At 32.7% G+C, this 25,099-nt stretch overlaps 1 protein-coding gene across 1 annotated transcript in view; it reads left to right on the forward strand.

The window, feature by feature from the left end:
• Nucleotides 1-24,593: 24,593 nt before the first annotated feature.
• LOC136339623 (Krueppel-like factor 13) overlaps nucleotides 24,594-25,099 on the forward strand; it is a 157,016-nt gene continuing 156,510 nt past the window's right edge. Inside the window, exon 1 of the mRNA XM_066283036.1 lies at nucleotides 24,594-24,808. The gene's annotated coding sequence lies outside the window, so the exon portion shown is untranslated. The remainder of the gene's footprint in view (nucleotides 24,809-25,099) is intronic.

A 25,099-nucleotide genomic window follows, 5' to 3' on the forward strand; every position in this document is an offset into this window, starting at 1 on the left:
ATGTTCAACAACATCTTGAATCTGAGCTTACTGCAGAATTATTTACTATGCCACTTGATGATGCAACTGACCCCAGTGATGATTCCTATTTGATCTGATATATCAGACTCTCTTAAGGTTCTAAAATACGTTAATACGATTTATTATTTTGTAAACTAATAGAAGGAAGAACTAGAACCATCGAATTGTTGAAGGCTACAAATGATGCCATTGCTAAGGTGAATTTGCATTGAAAAAGTTGTATTGCAATTTGCACCGATGAAGCCCAAACCATGTCTAGTAAATATAATAGTTTTCATATCCTGGTAAAAAAAGGAATCGTCAGAAAATGTCTGGACGCACTGTATGATATATCGGGGCGCGTTAACATCTAGGTCATTTAGTCCTAGACTAAATATGATTTTGAAAGTATACTGTGTGACACAAAAAAGAGAATATTCCAGTTTTATTTAAATCATTTTTTACGTATATTTATATTACAAAAAACGATTAAAATTTCAGTCATATTTATCAATATATTTACAAGTTATTAGAAAGTTTAGTTTTTTTTACTATATAAATTGCAATAAAATATAAACAATATCCCTGAAAAATATCATTTATTGATATGTAGTATGCTTAAAAAGTCCATTTAGATTACTCAAATATTTGCAAATGTAGCGAAACTTTCATTAATTGAGCGAGTTTGAGAGAGGTCGCACAGCTGGTCTACGAAAGGCTGGTTGGTTATTTAGGGAAATCATCGCTAGATTGAACCGTAGTGTAAATATAATTGTGAGATGTTGTCAGGAATGGTTCCGAGAAGGGCAAATAAGCAGAAGAAGGGATACTGAACGATCCCGAAGAACTATAAAACACCAAGATCGCCGCTTTCAAACTATAGCCCTAAGAGATAGGTTTGTCTTATCCAGGACGTTGGCGAATCAGTGGTTTGCTGAGTATGAAAGATCCTTTGGGATTTATGGAACTATATATCGCCAGATAAGAAGTTTGGACTGATTTCCTACCGTTTCCATCTTGTGTTACCTCTCATCTTAATCATCGCAAAATCGACTGCAGTGGTGCAGAAAGAGGATACATTGGAATCTGAAATGGGATAAATTATGTTTAGTGACAAATCCATGTACTTTTTGGGTACACACGATGATCGGGCAAGAGTAAGAAGACGAGGTGAAAGAAGGGATCCTCAATTTACAATATAGAAACATGTGTATCAGACTGTTGGGAAAATGGTTTGGGGTACTATTGAATATTGTAGCAGATCACTTTTACTTTTCATTAGAGACACTATGACAACCCAATCATACATCCAACAAGTCTCCGAACCTCATTTTGTGCGTTATCTGGACACTCTTGTTAATCTAGTTTTTCAGCAAGACAATGCACGACTACATGTGGTTAGAGCGACTATAGACTTTTTTCAAGAAAATGCATTCAATTTACTACCTTGGCCACTTCGATCTCCAGACCTCTCACCGATTTAACATAAATGGGATATTGTAGGTAGAAGGTTGCATATTTATCCCATCTCCTAGAACATCAGTCACCTTATTAGAACCACGCCTAGACGTGTACAGGAATGTATAAGAGAACGCGGAGGACTGACAAATGCTTATTATTATTATTTTTTTAACAATTATAATAATAATAATAACCATCTTCATTCACCCGGTGAATGGGCTATCGGCCCCTTGGCCTTTCTGCCCAATTGACATGTATAATCTACAGAATGAGAAAAAAAAAGCCACGAGGCAACCATAAGTGTGATAAGGATGAGGAAGGAATGACTGTTCGCTAATGTCGTCCGTCCGCAGTCCGTTCATGGTTGTTGGTAGTGTTCGAGGAGGGTTTCGGAGGGATAAAGGAATCGGGAATGTCTAGTTTGCCGTGTCAAGCAGAGGGGGTTGAGTATTGTCCAGTTATGAGGTTTGTCCTTCCATTTTTTCCGAAGTTGCAGTAGTCTTTCCGTTATTTTCGTCATATTTGTGCGTTCGTATAGCATTTGGGTGGGTGGGTTATGTAAGGGGTTGTCGGGATGTCTTATTTTTGTGATCAGTCTTAAGGCAATTTGTTCAGTTGTTTGTATGTATTTTTTTGTTTTGTCTGTTGCATTCGCCATCAGTACGTGGCCGTAGTCTAATAGAGGTCTGCATATCGCTTTGTATATTTTTGTTGCCGTTTTGGTACTTATGGCTCTGTCTTTGTATATCAGTGTTCGAAAATGTTTTGTTCGTCGAGTGATTTCTGTCCTCATGTTTTGTAGGTGTTTGGTGAATTTCAGTTTTTTGTCTATTGTAACCCCTAAGTATTTAATTTTGTCAGTTGGTTCTATTGTGTGTCTATCTGCCTGTAATGTTGGGGAGTTGAGTTTAATTTTATGGTAAGAGAGTAGCAGTTGGTTCTTCGCAGCGTTAGGTGTCAGTCTCCATTTGTAGAACCATGTCATTGTGTTGTCCATTAGAATCTGTAGTCTCTCCACGGCTTTTTTCGTTGTTTTGTCATGTTAACAATTATATTTATTCAATTTTTTAACGAAGTATTTGTTTTAGCGTAAGAAATATATATATAAAAAATTATTTAAATAAAACCATTTTTACGGGGAGTGCTCTTTTCTATGTAAAGATATGAGCTAAGCACAAATCTTTGCTTTTTATTTCTTATCTAGATGGTTGCCACGCGGTAAGGTGGTCAAGCGTGCCTTTGAAGCTATGAAGGGAAATAGCGATATTTTTAACCTGAAGGGTTACAAATATTCAGCATAATTTCTTAATTAGTAAATATTTTTGAAAAACTTAATGCACTCAATCTCCAACTTCAGAGGAAAGAGGTAAATATACAGTTCTCCAAAAAATTAACGCACTGCCTCATTAAAATAATACATTGTCGAATGGATTTAAAACCCAGCTCCAGTCGGACAATTTGGCTTAATTTTTTTTGCAAGGAAGTATGGTCTGAAATTCGCACTCATGATTTCTAAATGACCTACATCGGTTTCTAGCATCACCACTTTGTGATTATGTTCCAATGGAAAATCCTGCAGAAGTTTATAAAACGCGGAAAACATTCCAAAACAGTTTTATTTTAATTTATTATTCCAAAACTGAATTTTTTTACAAAAAGAACCAATTTTTGAACTAAAATAAAATACATTTCCCCAAAAAGTTAACGCACCATGAAAAAGAAACAAAAAGTTTTCAAGTATATTTTTCTTGCGAAACTACTTGCCGAATTTGGATGATTTTTTTTAATAACAGGTGATCATTTCCAGAATTTTGATCCTTTCACTATATTTGCGTAGAGACTTATTTTTTTATAAATACCGAGTATAACAATTATAGCGTATTTTTTTCATAAAATTTGTAATTAACCTATGATGTTCAACAGTTATATCTTCCAGGGACAATTGAAATAAAACTTCAGCCTTATCTTTTTTTAACATTTTCTTTTTCGACTTACTTCATTATCTTTCCTATTATAGGAATGATGCTATTTTATAGCATAATATGATCTTATCGATTTTAAATAGCATCATAAACAGCAAAGTAACCAAAGAACTAGAGCAATTGTTAAATACAGATTTAGTGTTAGCCATGTCTTTTTTTACAATTTATTTTGTTGATCATTATGCAACGGGAAACAGGAAATCTTACTCTCGAAGAATGTACCCAAACACTAATGTTGTTTGAGGGAGGTTCAACTTACCGAATAATTTGTGGACGATTAATGTAAGTCATAGAGAATCTCTGGGGTCCTTGGGAGAAAATTACAAGAGGAACGTAAATTAAATACTTTGAAAGATGTACGACAGAGACTTATTCAAATATGAAAAGAACTGGACCAAAACGACATAAAGTCTCTTATTAGCAAGTATGGCCTCTCGTTGCGAGGAAGTTATTCTTGCCAGATTTGGAAATACTCGCTACTGACATATTTGTTCAACTTGTTTTTTTGCGCTTTGTTTCCCTTCTTTTTGTTGTTTTTAGATATTAATTTTCAATAAAATTATGTTATGCTATACAATGGAGTTTCTTGTGTAATACGAAACATAATAAAATAAATCAAAAAGAAAATATTCAAAAAAGTGAAGCTAAAGTGTAATTTTAATTGTAAATGGATGATGTAATTGCTGAACTCTATAAGATGTTACAAATTTTATGAAATAAACACGATATAATTGTGACACCCGGTATTTATAAAAAAAAGAATTTTATGCGAATATAGTTAATACACCAATCTTTTAGAAGAGACCACCTGCCATTAAAAAAATCGTCCAAATGGGACAAGTAGCTTTAAAAGAAAAACACTGGAAACCTTTGGTTATTTTTCCGTGGAGTGTTAACTTTTTGGGGAAGTGTATTTGATTTGGGTCAGAAAAATGGCTCTTTTTGTGAGAAAATGCAGCTTTTAAATGACAAATTAAAAGGAAACTGTTTAGGAATGTTTCCTGCGTTTTATAAATTTATGCAGGATTTCCCATTGGAAGAGAATAATAAAGTTGTGATGCTAAAAACCGAGGGAGGTCATTTAGAAATCATGACTGCGAATTTTGGACCACAACCCCTGGCAAAAAATTAAGCCAAATTTTACGACTGGAGCTGGATTTTAAATCCATTCGACAATACATCTATCGGGTTATTACTAAAAGAAGAAGAACAACTGATAGATATTTGAACAAGTACCTCACAAAAATCTAATTTTGTTTACAAATCTATAACAGATTTCTGGACTGAACTTCCGAGTGACTACTCTTTTATAAAAGCTAAAGCGTTTAGGATTCTGTTGCCTTTTCCAATGTCTTATCTTTTAGGAAATTGGATTTATTGCACTTGCTGCTTTGAAATCTAAATACCGAAATAAACTAAAGAATATGAACTCAGAGTGGCCATCCCTAATATAAACCTTAATTTAGAGAGGTTGTGAGCCTTGAAACAAGTGTATGTTAGCCGTTGTCCTTGGAAGCTACGAATAAGTTTCATGGTCTGTTAAATAAAATTTCAATAAGGATTTTTTTTTCAATTTGCAGCGCCCCTTAATTATGTAGAGGTTCCCCGCCTTAGAGGTGCGCCACGCAGTTTGAGAACCACTGACCTAAATTGTAGTGAAACATCTATTTCTGCTAAACATATTAATTGATTTAGAATAGAATAGCATTACCTTAGAATAAAGAGGTGCCGTGTGATTTGCTATTACTCTAAATTCCTTCTTCTCTGGTTGTCATTTATTTCATGAAATCGATAAAATTTTTAAGCCGTTTAAAAAGTTGTTCGATAATTACCAGGAAAAGAAAGATTTGAAAATACCGTTCTAGATGTTTTGGTATGAAATCCAAAAAATGTTAATTTTAATTCCATTCCATCTATAATAACGAATCTTACCAATTATTATTTATGAGCAGTATCAAATTAACTGTAAACATTTCAGGCTGGCAATAATTTTCTTCATCAAAAAATTAAGGAAAATATTCCTCTTTTTCATCAAAAGTTTTAATGAGAGTCAGAGTCAGAAGTTCTGAGTATATTAGGTAACAGTAAGTGTAATTTGAGCCCTTGCTTTGGTGGAAATTCTATGTAAAAACATTCTTTTGTAATTTGTAACTGTAAAAGTCCACCAGGAGGACCCCTCAATTCCTGAAATTATGTAGCTTCGGCTGAAAATCAATAATTGAGCATACAGCAATCAATTGTTGATGCATAAAAATCAATAATTCATTTTCAGCAAAAAACAAATTTAACGGAACAATGACGGTTCAGTTTTTTTAATTCATTCAGTATTAATTTATTTTCATTCAATAGATTTTCCATGGAATTTTCATTGACCACTAATTTTTCCATTTGAATTAGCAAAAATTCTATGTAATTAAACTATTGTAAAGTTTTTTAATGTGGTAATCGTGATCGAGCCACTTTTTCATCTTCAGCTGGGTCTAAATAACCGTGCATCCTACCAAATTCCTAGCATTTCCACCATTGGTGATTGATGTGTTATACGTATTATATAAGCTTACAAATGGGTTTTTGATAGTTTTAGATTGCAATTATCACATATCTTCTTAAGATTCAAAGACAAATATAATTCCAAAACACTTGTCAGCCTTTTATATTTGTTTTCATCGTCTCTAAAATATTTAAAATTACGGCATTGGAGCTTCTAAAAGTTTTTTTGAAGCTTTTCTGTTAATTGTTTGAATGTTCTCAATGATTTGATTGGATTTTTGATAATCCCCAAATTACAATAAAATTTCGCACTAATTATTGGAGATCTTTTGAACATTATTATAATAAATTCAAATTTATTCAATCTTCGGGATTTCCAGAAAGATTTATTATTTCTACTAAATGGAAAATTTCCTACCTCAGATAATTTTGGTCATGTTTAGAAATTTAACCTCATTATGCACGCAAAATTTTTGAGATTTTTAAAGTTTGTTTAGTTTTCCCAAGTATCATGCCTGGCATTTTGCCTCACTTTTTTAAATAGTTTAATTTTTTTACTCCTGGATTATAACTGATATTTTTTAACCTCTCTTAAAATATTTGGAATTGCAGTTTTGGAGATTTGACGGTTTTTTTAAAAATACGTTCCAAATTGCAATCAAGATTTTGAGGGTTTACTATTTATCTTTGAGAATTCGCTTTAATAGATATTCACTTAGGAATGAGATAGGTACTAACTGTGGCAATAGTATTATTTCATACATGCATTTCAAACTAAGATTATGAAGAACAGTAAAAACTAAGAGATATGAGAAGGAAAGTAATGGAAAGAAGAAATTGTTGGCAAGAAGAGGTTGCAAATGTGCTAACATAAAGTCTTCGTATAGTGCAATTTCTTTGCATTTAACTTTTAATCCCAAATTCAGTTAGTTCTTTTGAGGTTTATGCATCTTTTGGACCAGTAAAGAATTAAATTACCAATATTCATATATTATTTAAAAACTGGTATAAAATAAATCCCACGTTCATATTGAAACTTTTGAAACCTTGTAAGAGCTTTGCGGATACGCATAAATTTGAAAAATTTTCAAAAATTATTGGGTTTTAAGTAATTTCCTAAAAGTTACTGTCAATTTTTGAGGTGTTAGTTTTGTTTTTGAGAATATTCGTCTTTTTCCAGGATATTTGTCAAGTTTTTGAACCATTTAGAGCTTCTTGGGAGATTCGTTCAAGTGCGCGAAAGTTTGGCAAGTGTTTCCTCAGGGAGGTGTTTCGATTTTTTTGAGTTCTTGGATTGAAGAAAAACTTTAAAATCGTGAATTTTTTTAACATTTTCAAAAGGGTTTAGAGATTTTTAATGAACTTGAAGACGAACTTTCTCAGAGGGTGAATCGAGTTTGCAAAAGATTATTTTTTTGCAATTATTTTTTGAAAAAAAGCTGCTGCTTTTTGAAGGTCCAAAGTCAGGAGGGGCACGATACTGCTTCGAATTAAAATTGGCAGATTTGCAATTTTTTCTATTAACCTTTTGAGAATACCGCTTTACAAATGTACAAGTAGGGCTTGTTAGACTGATGGAAAAAACAAAACCATAAAGTTAAAATTTAGAGCGTTCAATCGCTATTCATCTGAGCCCTAAGTAACTTTGGTGTATGAAATCACTTTTACTTGGGTGAGGCGTTACTTCCACAAAAACAGTACAAAAAAAAGTCATATTACCTGAAATGAAGATGAAGATTTTTAAATTATGCGTATGGTGAGCAATGAGCTTCTGGGATCATATAATATACTCCTGCTTCTGGTTTCGCTTTCATAAACCTCACTCCTCAGCAGACTTCTTGAGTCATACAACCATTAATTAACTACATTAATTATTTTCCTAACAGAATTTGAATTGGATTCGGCTTCTAGCGCTTCATTTGCTCCCCCATTGAAACGCCTAAATCGTTCGTTCTCTCAACAACATTCCTTTGTTCTATAGATACAAAGTGCAAACTATAATAACCATAGTTTCCCTAATAAACATTCTCACTTCAATCGGGCGGTGTCACAAATTGCAATTCAACCATTCCAGACGAACAATGGCGACATGTTGCTCTGTCAGCGACGTGACCTGAAACTGGAAAATTTATGGCGACGTTCCTGGTTTATGCATTTGAAGTGATGTCGGTCCAATAAACAGGCTTAATACTCTATTCTTGATTACGGTTACTTGTCTGAATCCAGTAAAATAAGGTCCATTAGAAATGAACTTTCCAAATGATATCTAATTATTGTAAGATATCTCAGAAATACTTTTACGACGATAGTCCCAGAAGTATCCGGTCAGACATAGCGATAGCATTCTTTTTGTTAAAAATGTACAAATATTATCAAGACTTTGCCTTAAGAAGCTCATTTGTAAAGTTTGATGGTACCACGTTGATTTATGTTTGTTTTAGAGCCCTTTTTAGTGAACGCTTTTAGAGATTCTGTGAACATGGAAAAAATTAGTCATCGATTCGTGATTCAATACTTTTATTTAAGAGGTCTTAGTTTGTCTAACATCAAAGAGGAGTTAATTTTTACTCTGAGCGAATTTGCTCCTTAGTTAACAATTGTAAAATATGGAGTGGCAGACGGTTGTACGAGCTGCCAAGACGAACTCCGCAGTGATTGTCCTAATGAGGTGATGGTATCAGTTTTTTGGGATAATTTTTATTGACTCTCTTCCTAAAAGTAAAACAATAAACGAAGAATGTTATGTAATTTTATTTCAGCGTTGAAGTGAAGAAATTTGGACAAAATGACTGCATTTGGCGAAAAAAGTTTTATTTCACCAAGAAACACACCAGTTCGCACGTCCATCATCGCGATGGCCAAAACCAATTAACTTTGTATCGAACTTTTTTCTCATCCACCCTACTCGCCACACTTAGTCTTCTCAGATTATCTTCTATTTCCAAACTTCAAAAAGGCTCTGTGGAAAGAGATTTGGCAATAATGAAGAGGTGAAGCCAATGTTGATGCTTATTTTGAAACATCCAAAGTTTCTTATTGCAAACAAGGTATGTATTGATCTCAAAAGAGACCATGTTGAGAAATAATGTAATATATTCCATTTCCTACCCTTTAAGTCTTAGATACCAGTGTACTTCTGACAATACTCTCCAATTAACATTCTTTTGATTTGATCCTGATTTGATAATATCAGATTCCACTAACTAAATTCGATTCGGTTATTTTTAAAATTCGACTGATCTCATCAACGGCTTTTAAATTAAACTTTTACCGATTTCTAAATTAAACTTTTGTAAAAGCAAATTACTAGATGGAAATTAAAATTTGCAGATTATTTTAAAACTTCTGTTATTCGGTTTCTGACATGAATAATCAAAGTGGCAATCAAATGCCTTTTCGACTAATAAAATCGTCAACTGTAAATTATCAGTCTCTTGAAATCAAAACCGAAATTTCAGATAATCATTTTTTGGCTTTTGCAATCATGAACACTGATATTGGAAATTTAACTTTATATGAGTGCAACAATAGAGCTTCGCGTTCAGACCTATTGGAATGTAAATCTATTGTTGGAAGTTTAGTTCCACATATTCCTATTTAGAGGAAATTAATATGAATTTAAATGAAGGATATAAAGGTTTTCATTTAACCAGGAAAGTATTATTAAAACCAGATTTGTTCGTGAAATGTTTGATTGAATGTGTGTTATTGTCGTTAATTCTCTCATAAAGGCTTCGCAAAGAACTAAATGTGTAGATCGGTAACCATCATTGAAAATAAAATAAAGATGTGGTAAGAAATTTACAGTAAATTTCTAGGTCGGCTCCGATGGGGTAATGAAAGATATCGTAAAATGACAGGAATGCCATAAAGTTTCAATACCACACAAAATCCGAAACTCGTAAAAAATATCAAAGAAATGGAATGAAAAAGACTGTGTAAGCTGGTCAGTATTGGTAACAACGAATTTATACATAAGGTAAGATTGAATGAATAAGGTAATGTGAAAGTAAATAAGGTAAGATGAAATGAAGTGAAGATTGACATGAATGGGGCTTAGAAATAAGTGACAAAATCCAGGGATGTCACGAAATTTGATTTCTTTATAAAAATATCGTGTGGATTCAAATGATTTAAAATTTTAAATAATACTGAATATGTTAAACTATATTCCGATTTAGGGCTTTAAGACATTGCAAAAAAAACTCAAAAAACAAAAACAAAAACATCTAGAGTAATACGATAGTGATGCAAATAACAAACTGAAAAAATAAAAAAAGTTTAATACGAAGTACAATGGGAACGTGTCCATGTATAGAAAGTAGGTGGATCACCACTGGTGACAATACAATTCGGCACAACGTCCACGTGGAAATTAAATTAGGGCTATTTGTGAAAGTTAAAAATGAACAAAGATAAAGAAATCACTGTTTTCAATATGGATTTGTAAAAAAAGGATAAAGTCGTATAAATTGGATTAAGAGAACTTTAAAAATGGCATGGTTGACTTAAAAATAAAAGTTTTGACAACTAGTATAAGGATTTAATTAATTAATTTATTTATATTTTATTAATACTAATCTTCGAAATCCCATTGATAAACAAATTTCAGTTTTACGGTAGACTAGAAGTATTATCTTCACTCGCGTATTCGGCGAGCTTTCAAAAAGTTCCATCAATAAGGAACAAAAAATCAGTAAAAATCTTCAAAGAAGAAAATAGAATATAGCACAATTTAGATTCTGCATATGACTAACTAAAAGAGTTCAGGTTGGACTTGAACTAAACCACATTCTGCTTCAAAAGACTCAAGTTTGAAAGAAATCACCATTGGTGAAATTACAATTCAAATAGTCTAGATTACAAGAAGTGAAAAGAATTGGTAATATTTCAATCCACATTTCACATCTTTTGCCTTATAAAAAAAAATCACTATTACTTTAAATTAGCTTAAACTGAATATGTACAATATGTAGTTTACGCTGTTTCACTAAACTAAAAGTTACAGTTTGGAGCACAAACAGGAAAGCACTAAAATTGCTTCCCCAACACTACCAAAATTAAATTCACATTCAGACATTTTAAGAACTTCAAAAAATCATTTCTAGTCCTTGAAAAAGCCGAAAATTCAAAAGTATTTCAAAAACTCCACATACTTGAAATACCTGTGGACACTTAAAAGTTATTTAACGACTTTTTTCAAGTTTTGTGTTCAACAGGTTCAGGACGTTTTTCCCTGCTAGAGCAATTTGTTCTAAATGATCCTTTGTTAGCTTTCTTATTGTTTCTGTGTTGGTTTCTAGAGCTGTTTCGCGATCTGTCGTTAGTGCCAAAGCCTTTTCTTCAATTTCGACTGAATTTTCTAGCTATTGGATGGAATTATTTTCAGTTTACTTATTGAAACCCTTATTGAGCATAATGTCCAAACGTTCTTTTAACCACATATTTTCAAATATGTAGGTTTTTTGATGTCATGTCAGAGCTGTTTTGCTGCTTTTCAAAGAAACTTTCCAAGAAAAAGTACTTTTTACAGGTTGTTTTAAAGGAACTTGAGTAGCAGAGGATGGTAGCAGAAGGTTATCATCCATTTTTTCTGGTGGTGAGGATTTGTATATGCTACCAGTATGACGTTTATATTTCCCATTTGATTTGGTAGGAAATTTACGTGCTACATGTTTCTTTTGACAAAACCCTTATTGCTCGTTATCATATAATTCTTTTGTATCTAATATACCTGGAACACCCTGGGAACATGAATCTATTCCCAGACAAAGCCTGTTTTTCTGGATGGTAGATTATGCGTTCAAGTAACCCCTCCAGTTATGCTTTACGCCTTTTAAGTAGATATATATCGACATTTTCCAAAATCTGAACGTTAGTTTTGCATTTCCATTTATCTCTCCAGTCGTGGAAGTTTGTCAAAAAATGCTTGTATTGCTGAAGACCTGCATTGCTCCTGCTTGAATGCTTCTTAAACATCATAGACTTTTGTTGTTTTTTTTACTTTTACCACAAACCTTTTTCCTGTCTTGAATTTGGTTGGGTCGTTCAGGGCCACCATAAATTTTTTCAGAACCTCCTGTTTTGCTTATTTCTTATATCGTTATGAAATTGGGATTTTCTTTCAACTTTGAAAATTTAGGCATTTGATAAAAGTTTTATTGGCCTTTTTGGAGTGTTTCCTGTGGTATCTTCCGATCGCCTCTATTCACAAAGATTCGTTAGCGATGCTGATTGGTCTTTCCAGTGTTAGCACTTTGTATCTATAATTGTGTGACCTTTCACTCTGTTGGAACTTTTAATGTTTTCTATTTAAAACTTTTAAGTGAATGAATTCGCAGTTGCGGCTTTCTAATTTTTTGGGTCTTATCACGTATTTTTTTCTTTACCTTTAATTTAGGGTGTACATCATGGATACCCACTAGCTAGATTACTATTTGGCATTTAATATTGTTCTGTTAAACTTTTATCCTTTTTAAGACAATAGAGGTGCGATAAAGTTTGAAACTCTTTCTAGATTTTAACTTTCCTGCGTTTTCGGCTGAAGAGTTTTAAAATTACTTATCAGTTTTCTTTCAGAATGAGTTTAGTAGCGCAACATGGATTTAACTTCTCGGGCTAGTTTTTTTTTTGTGGAAAATTGTGCGTAAGCCCCTGATCCATCCCAAAGACTACTTCAAACTCCTTGTTCGTTTTTAAACGTTGGTGCTTCGTGAAAACCAAATGAATTTAGGATTCGCCTTTGGCAATTTTTTTTTGTTTTTGTTTTTTTGTTCTCTGAAAGGTAATTAATTTCTTTCTTTTAACCATATTATAAATTTTAAGTCCCCGTAATTTATATTCTGCGTCCTCTTAGTTTTCGGGTACGTATCCGTAATCTTCTCACCAGGTGTTTAAGTTTTGAATCTTATCCAAACTTTCTGATATACTTCTCATCTTATTTTTTTTTCACCTACTGTTTAGTAGTTTTCCTTTTTTTTTGTTAATATTAAATATGTTAGTGTATCCCGATACTGCATCAACAGTTTATGTTAAGAAGACATTAATTTTATTTATTGAATATCCGATTTTAATTGCTGGTCGCGTCGCCGGCAATAACTAAAAGGAACCATTGTCCAGCAATCCAAACTGTTAGGTGCTAAGGCGACTCATGGCTGAATAGCCATGATTGTCATGCTTATCAAGGGTACGCTTATTAACCGCGTATCCACAGTTTATTATTTTTAAGCCACGTAAAATATATAGGAGATTGAATATACTTTGATTTTTTGAACCGATAAGTTGTAGCTGGTACTGAAGCCAGCTATTTTATTTCAATTACTAAATACCCCAAGTATTTAACACCTACGTTAGAGTTTTACCCGCCAAAATTGAATAAACTCCCCTACCCTGGCTGAATTAAAATACGCAAAATCCCTTTTATTAATCATTAAGTATCAATATCTATATAGTCCTAGTTATTGGATACTATAATAAAATGGCAATTACTAATCCGCTAATAACCTCCAACAATATTTGGAATTTAACAATTCATTGCCTGCCGCTCATAGAGAATTGTGATTTGATTAATGTCTGACTTAATTAAAGTCCCTCAGGCATTTATAACATCATCAGAATACCAACTGTTACCGTTTACATGATTTGATTTATTTTGCCTAAATTGGGACTTAATCTCATTGAAAAATCCATAAGCCTGCTTTGTTGGTTTATCAGGTTTACAACAAAGGCGATAATCGTGCATCCGAATAGGCAATTATATTTGAAACCGCTATATAGTTCTACACTTCAGGAATATTGCCTGCATGGAATTAATTAGTCGAATTAATCTCTGCTGTGGAGGCAATAACACAAAGCTATAGGAACTGCAGGAAACCAACAATATGTTGTTGAGCTTGCGAAGTAAGGCTTAATTCAAAAGCTAATAAAATAACACAAATTTATATGGTCTAGCTGGGAAATTGGTATATGATACTGCGTATTGAGGAATGTAAACATTGTGTTCAAATTGGAAAAACATCATGGGATCTTAGACAGAAATCGATGAACAAATAGATTTTGAGGTTTGGTACTTCCGGTATATGTATATCCTGTTTAAGATTTTCCTAATGAATAGTTATGGACCTCTAAATACATAATTAGTACGAAATGCTAAAATGTTTTTATATGTTTCAAATTTAAAGATTACGTACATCTACAAATGACGTTCAGTAAAGTGCCTTTATTAGAATGAATAAAGAAAATTTTTCATCAATTCTTGAAAGCCATTTCTGTTAACTATTAGTTCACAAAAATTTTAGCCATTCACATTGTGGAATATTTCTGCATTTCATTTCCAAATACATGTATGGTATGCAGAACTGCAGCATTCGTTTCGGGTTGTTTGCAACTTCTTGTGCTGCATAAAATCGAAGTGTTCTTTTTACTCCTAAACCATAAATTTAAACCGAACATACTCCTTTTGGGAATTTATTTCGCCAGCATTTAAATCAAGGAAATTTACCGAAGACGTTTTAGATTGCGATATGTCTTTGTTATAAACATAAAGAAATCTTTTAAAACGAATTTAGTTGAGGAGCTCATTTTTCAAGTAAATTGAGATTAGAATTATGCGGAGTTGATGATACAAAAATACGGTAAAGTTTTAAAAATTTTGTATTGATTGGAAAATTTCCGTGAAAAAAGTTAGCAGCAAAGAATTTTGCCAGTAATTAATTTCTTTATGGCATGTAAAAAGAATTAAAAATCTCTCGTTGGGCAAAAAACGTAATTAGTATAACTTCGTGATTTGCTCCAGTAATTGTCTTAAAACATAGAATGTCAGAAAAACGCAAATCCTCTGATAAAAAAAGTTGAATATTTATTACTAATTCAAGAAATATGAAATATTCGAGTGGTATCCATAAAAATAAAAACCTCCGCCCAGTAATCGTTTTTCATTATTTCGACCTAAAAAGCTTTTATCAATGAGTCACTAAATCACCTAGCACTAGAATACTTTAACCCATAAATCAATTCCTATATGGGTATTCATAAATTATTTGGCAATGGATTTCTAAAAAGAAAAGTTGTAAATAGCCCTATAAAACATAGAAAATCACACCAAAAAGTGATTGTTTTAGTTTCTGTCAAGTGAAGCCTTCAACACAACCCATGGAAAACTCTATGACCAATAGGGTTGAGGCGGTGAGTATGGTACAAAAGGCATTTCGAGACTGAGGATTTTACGCCGAGTATTTGAAAATATCACTTTGGACTGTGACATTAAGTTCTTAACTTTTAAAAACCATACAAAAAGGCCACTGCAACGATTGGAAAGTTTGAAAGAATGCCTTGTAAAATCTCGCTTTAACTCGAATAAACGTGGAGAAACCTCCGCTTCAATTTTCTTTCATTGCAAGCGGCGCAAACACCATCAAAAAGGAACGTTTAGAGATGTGAAATTCCGTTAAAACTTACCCGATAACAGGTCAGAATGTGTAATTTAGTATATAAATATATTTTGACTATGAGAGTTTTAGATCAATATCGCCAAGAAGTCGTTGCCTTTTGTTTTTCAAAAACCGTTTAAAACGAGGAAATATCGCCGCAGGGTCGCCGGAACTGCAAAGATACATCTAGTGAGTATTTTGCAATTTAGTTTTAAAACCGTCTAAAATTACAAAATGCAGATGCAGCAAATAATATGTTATTGCAGTACAATTTCAATTCTGTAGCCATTAACTTATTGATGCATCTCTTTTATCCAAAGGAAGACTTCAAAATGAAAAATATCTATTGTTACAAAAAATGTATACAGGGTGTTCCAAATCCGATGTGCCATCATAGCCATTTCTTAAACGGTAAGCGTTACAGGGTCGACAAATTAGAAAAAATGTACCAAATTTCATACTCTTCTAAGAACTGTAAACAATGTTGCCAAATGATTTTTAGTTTGTGAGTTATTATGGAAAAATTAAAATTCGGACAAATTTTAATTTTCTAATTTAATCTCTTAATAAACTAACCTGAACTAAAGGTTTTTCATCAAAACATTTGATAGTAAAATCTCATAGTTTTCTTATGTTTACAAACCAGTAAATTTCAAAATTTTAAATATTGCTTAGTTTTTGAGATAATAACAACAACTTGAGTTTTTTAAATACAGACCTGTACATTTTTTGGCCATTTTAAAAGTTCTTAGTAACCCCTTTATAATGATGTATCACAAGATAGAATTTTTTTGTTTTAGTTCAAAAAAAAAAATTGTATTTTTATCTCCAAAAAGCTAGGCCGGTCCTGGAGTTTTAAGTAAAAAATTCATTAACTTTACTTTTCTTTAGTAGTACTAGGCTTAGCAATCAGTGAAATGTTATTAATGTTGTTATGGCGTTAAGTGGTTTTCCAAAATAATACTGCAATATATTTTTTAAATTCCATTTGCATTCCAATTTTAAACAAATCACAATGCAGTTTTCAAATGAAGAATAAATAGATATTCTGATTGTTTACATTAAAGAATTTCGAAATGCTAAAAATGCCTTACAAGTTTATCAAATTGTATATCCGTATAGAAAAGAACCCCATCCTAAGATTTTTTTCTCGATTAGAAAAAAAATTGCGTGAACATGGACCCTTTGGGGGATATTTAGTTCGAAAACACGTACTGTAACAGCTGAAGGAGGCGTAAGTGAACTTAACGTACTAGGTATTTTATTCCTTTTTCGAAAAATATAGATGTATAGTATAGAAATCATACAAGAAAATACTAAAGAAAATTTATTATGTATTAGATATCGATCCAAATGATAGTTATTCGGCAATATTCTAGGGAAATACAAGTTTAAACGCAGTAACTTTTAGTGGCAAAGATATTTTTTAATGAAAACACTACATTTACCAAGTTCCAATAAAATCCCAATAGGGTTAAAGTTTAGAAAAAAAATTAGTAGAAGCTTCCTAGAAAGTTAAAAGTTATTAAAAATCTCCAAGTTAAAAGTTACGAGAAAAACATCAGAAAAAGTCAAACCTAAGATTATTTCTTAAAAAGAATTTTCGTATTCGTTTACTGATTAGATAACTTGAAGGTAGCGAAATCAGAACTAAAAACTATGAAAATATAAGATTTTATAGTTAAAGTCGAGATGTTTATTAATTCAAAGACGAAAAGGCGTCACTGAAACCGCTAAAAGATAACGAGGATGACAAAGTGACTTCGACGGTTATAAAAGTTTTCAAGTTAAGTTTTCAGAACTGGTTAAAAATATGGTTTATGGCCGTGATATGCCATCTAAAACCAAACAGTATTAAATAAAATCAACCACCTAAAAGAGTTTTTTAAATTATATTTATTATATACAGGGTCACTGATGAGTTGACGTATTCCTTTGTGGCGGTGATAGGGCATAAGATAATAAGGCAATTGAACCCATATATTCAAGTAGATTTTTCTCTCATTGTCTAGGGGTTGATGATTAAAAAAGTTCCTATGTTGAGTTAGGGATCTTTAGGGACTTTGAAATAATAGTCGCGTGAACTTAACGATACGGATGTATTATTCAAATTTACAAAGCGCGGGCACGACCCTTGAGTCTCGAGTCACCAACAGGAAAGATCGACCAAAAAAGAGACCATCCCCGTTCTCTCAAGTCTTAGCTATTGACATCTACGGTCGTAAACTATGGACGTACCATGACTAGACAATACTTGATGGTATCGGGGCTGCTATCCGCATGGAACCGTTACGTCCGCATCTGACACCCAGCCCTTGGAGAGGACTTTGCCAAAGGGAACCACCGTTTCACTTTCCATGCCAACAAAGCATCGTGGAAAAAACCCAGGATAACGGTTAACGTGAATCATGGGCGTAACCTGAGGGCAAATCGCTCTCGCGCCTCATTCCCTAAACCTAACTTATAGAATATTTACAAGCTATGTACAACTAAACAATCTGACAAGCGGATCCCAAATTCATATTCAAAAACTTAATAGATTTTGCGTTATTTCAACTTTTTTTCTTAATTCGTAAACGTAACGACTTCACAGTGATATTTCAATGTGTTATTTTTGGATTTTTGACTTTCACTACTCGGTCACTTATTTAACATTAAGATCTTTCATCTGAAATTAAACATATCCGGAATTATTTTCATTATGTGAAGATTTTAAGTAAAAACTTTCAAATAATAATTTATGAACATCAGCTACCCTAACTTCTGAGCAGTTTTTAAAAAATGTTCAAGGCCACATGTGTACAAATTTCTCTAAGAACTTCGTGATTTCAATAGCTATTCAATGAGGTGTTATATATTTAACAAATCATTTGCGGTTCCATAAACAAAATAATAATATTCGGACTGATCTAGATGAAAAATTTAACATAAATTGAAGTAATAATTAAATCCTCATAGAATGCAAATGTGTGCAGACATACTTCATTCCAAACGAAAGATCACTATGTTATGGGGTAATGAAAAAAATCCAAAAATGATTTCTTGAATAATTCCTCGCAAATCATTAAGACTCCAAATGGAAAAAAAATATGGGTTCAATTTATTCTTTACCTTATGCCTTATCACCTCCCCATAGGAAGACAGAAAATTACCAGTAACTCTGTATATTGGTTATTATACAGGGTGATTTATTGGTAATAGGGCATAACAAAACCCGATATAGGGAATACCAAAATATGAAGGCTCAACATACTATATAGGGACGTTGGGTGTACCAGAATTACAGGGTGTTAAAGGTTGAAATTTTATTTTAAAATTCCTTAACGTTTCGTGTTTTGATAACATCAACTTCAAAACCGGTATACTTCGTTTTTTTGGATGCTAAGTAAAGATTTGGATCTGTTTTTTTTTCATAGTTCCTAGAGGGCGCTGTTAGAACCTATTTTCGGTATATTTGGTCACATTTCTTTATGAGTGCAACTACGCTTAAATTCTATTCAATATAATGAAAGAGCGCTTAATATTAGTCAAAAAATATATTTTCGTTTAATGCCATATCCCTTTGTTTGCCGGTTGTACCTTTGAAATCCTCAAAAACGGTGGTGGTTGTGATTCACTCGCATTGCAACACATTGTTTAACAATGATTGTATTACTTTAGCTTCTCAAAGTAATTAGACTATTTTCTTGTCAATTGCTCTTTTTAAGTAAAAAATGGTAATTTAAAAGTAACAAAACCAAGGCATATTAACGAATCCTTTGTGAGATCCGCGCTATAATTTGTATTTTTACTTAAGCGGATTTTATAATAAAACTTATTTTTCATTTGTTAATGGCTTTTCATTTTTTTTATTACTGAAAAATTCAATTTTTCATTAATTTTTTTTTAATAAATTAAAAATTTGAAATGGTACTACGCGTCTCAACTTGAGGGTAAAAATCTTATGATGAATGATATCAGGATTAAACGAGAATACCTTTTTTAAATAAATTTAGACACTTTTTCATTATATCAAATAGAATTTGACCTTAACTCCACTCATAAAAAAATATGACCATATATACCGAAGTGGTGGGTTGTAACCAGCACCTTCTAGAAGCTACGCAAACATCAAACCAAACTTCATATTTGGCATCTTATAGAACCTAAATATACCAATTTTGGTGTTGTTGCTATGAAAACCCCAAGACTTAATCAGGAATTTTAAAATAAAATTTCATTGTTTAACACCATGCAGTTTTGAAATACGCGACATTGGTATAAGGCATATTGGATCCACTCGTCATATTTTGGTGTCCCCTATCTCGGATTTTGCCACTTCCCATTCTCAATGAATTACCCTGTATATTATTTATTTCTTTTTATCAGTAAAACCTGTCTAAAACAGGATCAAGAATTCGTTAGCAATAATTTTTAAGGTTGTGAAATTAAATTCAAAATCTACACGGAAACATGAAATTATACATAAAGAAATAATTTTTTTGCAACTTAGAATCGAAAGTATATTATTGGTTATTGTTAAAAGATAACGAGTATGATCAAATGACTTCGGTTTAACAGGAAACTTTCGAAATTAAGTTTCTAGAACATCTTGAGAGTATGTCTTAGTTGGGGTTGACATCTCATGTAAAAAGTGACGAAAGAAGGTTTGTGACAAAAAGTTGTCCCTTTATTTATTAATAGCATAATATTCCACATCACGGAAACTGTAAGGAAAAAAATATTTAAACCTACGAAATATTGTCAAAAAACTATATAAAAACAGTTTTCTTACCAAGAACTCGGTTCATCTTTGTTATAGAAAAAATAATGAAGCGAAGTCATTAGAACCCCCTAGTAGCATAATGAAGATGACTTGCTATTGGATTCAATAAAAACAAAGATCTTTGCTTGAGCCAAAAGAACTTTTGCAATTGACTGATTGGATTTGTTGAAATGTAACACATATTACGAGAATAATTCTTAAAAAAAACTTTTATTTATGGTTTTTTAATATATTTTTGCCGAAACGGACGCCAGTGTCCGCTATGTGTATGTTTTGTTACTCCAGAACATGTTTAATGCATGCAAAATTATTGATTAATACCTTCATTAATGCATGATTTCTGTTTAGTGCATATACGATTTTTTCAAATTTGATTAGTAAGTCTTTACTGTTTGTGTCTAGCTAATCGCGGCGCATGTTTCTCACGAGCTACATCAGATTTATAATCTTCATTTAAATACACTTGCAGGTCGTTTTATCAGTTAAAAACTAACAATAATGACAGGGTGCTGAAAATATGACTACTGAATATGCCTTTTGGCAAAGTAACATAGTTTTAGACCTTTGTTATCGCGTCCAAAAGAATACCCTTATAGTACAGGGTATCTCGCATTAGTACGTCAATCCGTTAACTTGAGATTTCTTATGCGAAAATAATTAAACTTTCTTTGTGGAACTTTTTTCTTTCACGCTTTATATTCATTGCATAGGGTGTTCAGTTAAAAGTTTTATTAATAACTTGAGTATTTCTCGACATATTTTTATTAACTTTGCCCATTAGGCGCCCATTTTCTATGATTTGAGTGAAAAAAAAACAACGGAGAAAATGGGAGTCGTTTTCCCCAACTTTTTGGCGCACGCCAATGATGCATTTCTATAGCTATTCATATCAGTTGTTTCTTTAACTGAGTTTCTTCATTCTTATAAAATTTGGATTTACACCTTACTCTTGAAGATATTTCAGTGTATTGCCCGCTAACACATTGCCCCCATTTTTTATTTATGTCGAGAACTTGGTTCCAAAACACACATGTCTGTTTGTTTTAGTACTTGATGAAAGTATGCATCTATTAATGTCTTGATTTTCCATATGAAAAGCAACCATTCCCGTATTAAATCTCGGATGGTTATGGACAAATTGTAAAATTTCTTTTTTTGGTGTGATCAATTAAATAGATAAAAATTGGGTCACGCGCATTGGATACCAATAAGCTGGAATATCTTCTAGAGTAAACTATAAATCAAAATTTTACTAGAATAAAGAAATCTGGTTAAAGGAACAATTGATTTGAATAAATAAACAAATGCACCATTGACGCGCGAAAAAAATTGGGGGAAAAACGTGTACACGACCCTCCATTTTTCTTATTGTTTCTGCTAATTTTTTGAAACTAAATCATAAAAAATATGTGCCTAATCGAACTATACTTCACTGCAACATGTAATTAAAATACAGTAGAGACTCGATAATCCGGATCAATTAAAGTTAAGACTAATCCGGATTAATAGAAAATCCAGATTATTCCATCTTGCATTTTGATACACATGTATGTATATGTACATTATAAAAACATTTAAATATGTATATGTATAATACACTTTATTCTCAAAATATCGAAACAAATATAATGCAAAAAGATTAAAACGTTTTAGATCAATCTAATTATTATATATGTACCTATTAGTATGTATCTACATACCGAATACTAGGTATATACTACATTATTTAAAATAATCGGAGATTTTACTTTGTTTCTTAAGCGCAATAATTAAAGAATTCTTAATTATAGCTTTCCGTTGTAATTATTTTAGTATAAGAAAATCTGTGACTCTAAGATTATTTTCTTCAGCCCATTGCAATCCATATGTCAAATATTTTATTGCATCCACATGCTTAATTTTTTTTAGCTGGATATCGACTTTTTTATCACTGGTCTCATCGTCTATAACCTCATGCTCAAGATCGCCATCTTCTATAACATTTTCTGCATTATCAACCCACTAATTCATTTCAATATTTGAATGAGTCTCACCATCAATTTCTGTCAGCATGTTTGACATGTCTTGGTAGCTATGGCTTATTTGTTGACATTTCTTTTCTAATGAGCTTAAGGGAATCAGATCATCTGGGTCATATCAGGTAAATTGCCTGATAAAAGTTTCTGCTCACACTTTTCTAAAGAGTTCGTGGCCACTTTTTATCATGAATTATGGAGTAAACAAACTGCATCCATAAGACACTTTTAAGGCACTTAACAATATCATCCTTATTCAAATACTGAGAGAATATGTGCTAAAAGGCCTTTTCGGTAATTTAGCTTCGTTAATCTGATAGCATTTTGATCCATGGGTTGAATTAAAGCTGTGCAATTTGAAGGCAGAAACATAGTGAAAATCTTTCCATCTTCACTAATCAATTCCTCTTCAGAACAGTGACTTGGTGCATTGTCAATCAATAATAAGGCTTTTTCAGGAATTCGTTAGTTTTTTAAAAGTGACTTCCCTTGTTTGCAAAATGAATAGTGAAACCAGTCCTTAAAAATTGTACAAGTCATCCATGCATTACCACTAGAGACATATTCCACAGGTAAAGTTTTGTTCTTGAATGGCTTTGGATTCTTAGCTTCTCCAATAACAAGATGTCGAAGTTTTTGGGTACCATCACTGTTTGTGCAAGCTAGAAACGTGATTTGTTCTTTGCTGGATTTTCTTCCGGGCGCCGTTGCTTCATTGCTGTGAACGAAGGTTTTATCGAGCAGCAACTTCTAAAAGAGACCCGACTCGTCAGCATTATAAATTTGCTGAAGAAGAAGATCGTGAGCTTCTATTACCTGCCTAAGTTTCGCAATAAAGGGAGTTACAGCAGGTTCATCATTCGATAATTTCTCTCCGCAGATTTTAAGATCTCTCAACCCATGTCTTTTTTTTTAATTAAGTAGCCAGCCTCTGCTTACAACAAATGTATCTTTTCCATAAATATTCTGGAAGAGCTGCCGAGCTTTGGCCCCTAGTATTTCATACGAAAGAGGAATATGTTTGCTTCGTTGTTTAATGAACCAGGTATACAATTTTTCTTCTATCTCCGGTTATTCTGCTTGCCGCAAGGTTTTATGAGAACCCGGCTCAGAATGACAAATTCCAATAAATCTAAAATATTAATGAGTAAGTCATCATCAAAAGATATTCCAAAATAAACTAATCTTACCTTTTTATTTTATTCTCGTTCTTTTTAATATCGGAAATAGTAGACGTTTAGTAGACGTTCCGACACCGTACAGTAGCGCAAGTGATTTACCACTAACACCATTTTTTAATTTGTCTAATATTTCACCTTTTTGTTTTATAGACAAAGTAATATATTTACGTTTCTCCATTCTACACTACGTTGAAACACACCCAGCCACCAAATATGTAATATAACTTAAGATATCGCGAGCAAGAAAACTCTTTAATACTATTGGTAATACTATTAGTAATACTGTTGGTATACTATACAGGTAAGTTATTGGTTCAGATATAAAGCTCTGATTGACTTCTTACTTCTACCCCTGGCATTAAGGAAACCAAAAAGTTCCTAGACAGCATCAGCGGCAATAATAGTAAGCAATAGTGCTGGAGCAGATAGCCTCATACTTATGTATAAATTAATTGGCGCTTTGAAATAATGCGTTAAGATAGAACTGATGACCACGTATGTAACGATAGCAAATTCGGATTACTAAATCATACGATCCGAATTACAAGATACATAATTTGAACTTACTATCAATCCGGACTAACAAAAAATCCAGATTAACGTTCTCCGGATTATCGAGTCTCTACTGTATTTAAAAAAAACGCCCAAGTAATTAACAAAAGTATGTGTTTTATATTCATTCCTATACCTTGTGTAATGAGTGTAAAGTGTCTAAGAAAAAAGTGCCATAAAGAAAGTCTAATTGTTTGTTTCTAAGGAATCTCTGCTCAGCGGAGTGGCCTGCTAATGCTAGACACCTTATATAGAAATATTAGAAGAATTTGTTCCTTTCGGAAACTGTTAAAAAACCGCATGTTTTCCCTAATGCTGACAAAAAAATTCTTGAATTAAAAATTTATTTAATACACAATCAAAAAACTGTTTAAACGAGCCGCTAGAATCCCTGAAAAATAACTCTTCTTGGCAGTAAAGCCGGCAGCTTCATCACCCGAAAAACTGAAAAATCCTCCGTTGCAGCTCTTCTCCCACAACAAGCAACACTTTCCCCATTGTGCAAATTGCCTGAAATTTATAACCGCAATAAGAATAAAAGAGGTTCCTCGGAAATTAATTAAAACGGAAGAACTGCTTCTTAAGAATCTTAAAACTGGTGCACCGAGTGCCGCAGGTGCGGCCGTAATATAATAAACTTTTTGGCAAAGCTAATCCAGAATAAGCAGAAAGCTCGGAGAGCAATACGGGAATAGGTGGGAATACAAATAGGAGGGGTAGATTCCCCTCGTCCAGTTCTCTCTCGGTGGAGCAGTGTGCCGGCGCGATCACTCTGGATAACTTGTTGCCACTCTGGATCGCACTCTTTCGCTGTAGCGGTTACCGAACGCAGCTAGTTACGCCTCCCTTTTACATGTTGAATATAACCAAGGGCGAAATCGGGTTTTAGTGCTTGTGGATAGTTGTGTGGGTGATTACAGATATAGTTCTTCGGGTAGGTGTATTGTTCTACTCTGATAGTGTTTATGTGCCACATTGCAGGCAAGCAGAAGGAAACTGGGCATGTTAATAAGCCACTTTAATGTCCCTAATTTTTGCATGTTATAATCTAGTGGAATATAATTCACATTTCATGAAAAGGGAACAGTTTGTTTTGGCATTTCATTATTCTCTGAATCAATTACTCTCTCGGCTAAATTATTAAAAGCTCAATTTAATATTTTCCTTTAAATTACAATTTAAACAAACGCATTTAATTATCTCACACACCTAACTGAGGTCAATC

The sequence above is a fragment of the Euwallacea fornicatus genome, chromosome 6, assembly GCF_040115645.1.
Source record: "Euwallacea fornicatus isolate EFF26 chromosome 6, ASM4011564v1, whole genome shotgun sequence".
NCBI lineage: Eukaryota > Metazoa > Arthropoda > Insecta > Coleoptera > Curculionidae > Euwallacea > Euwallacea fornicatus.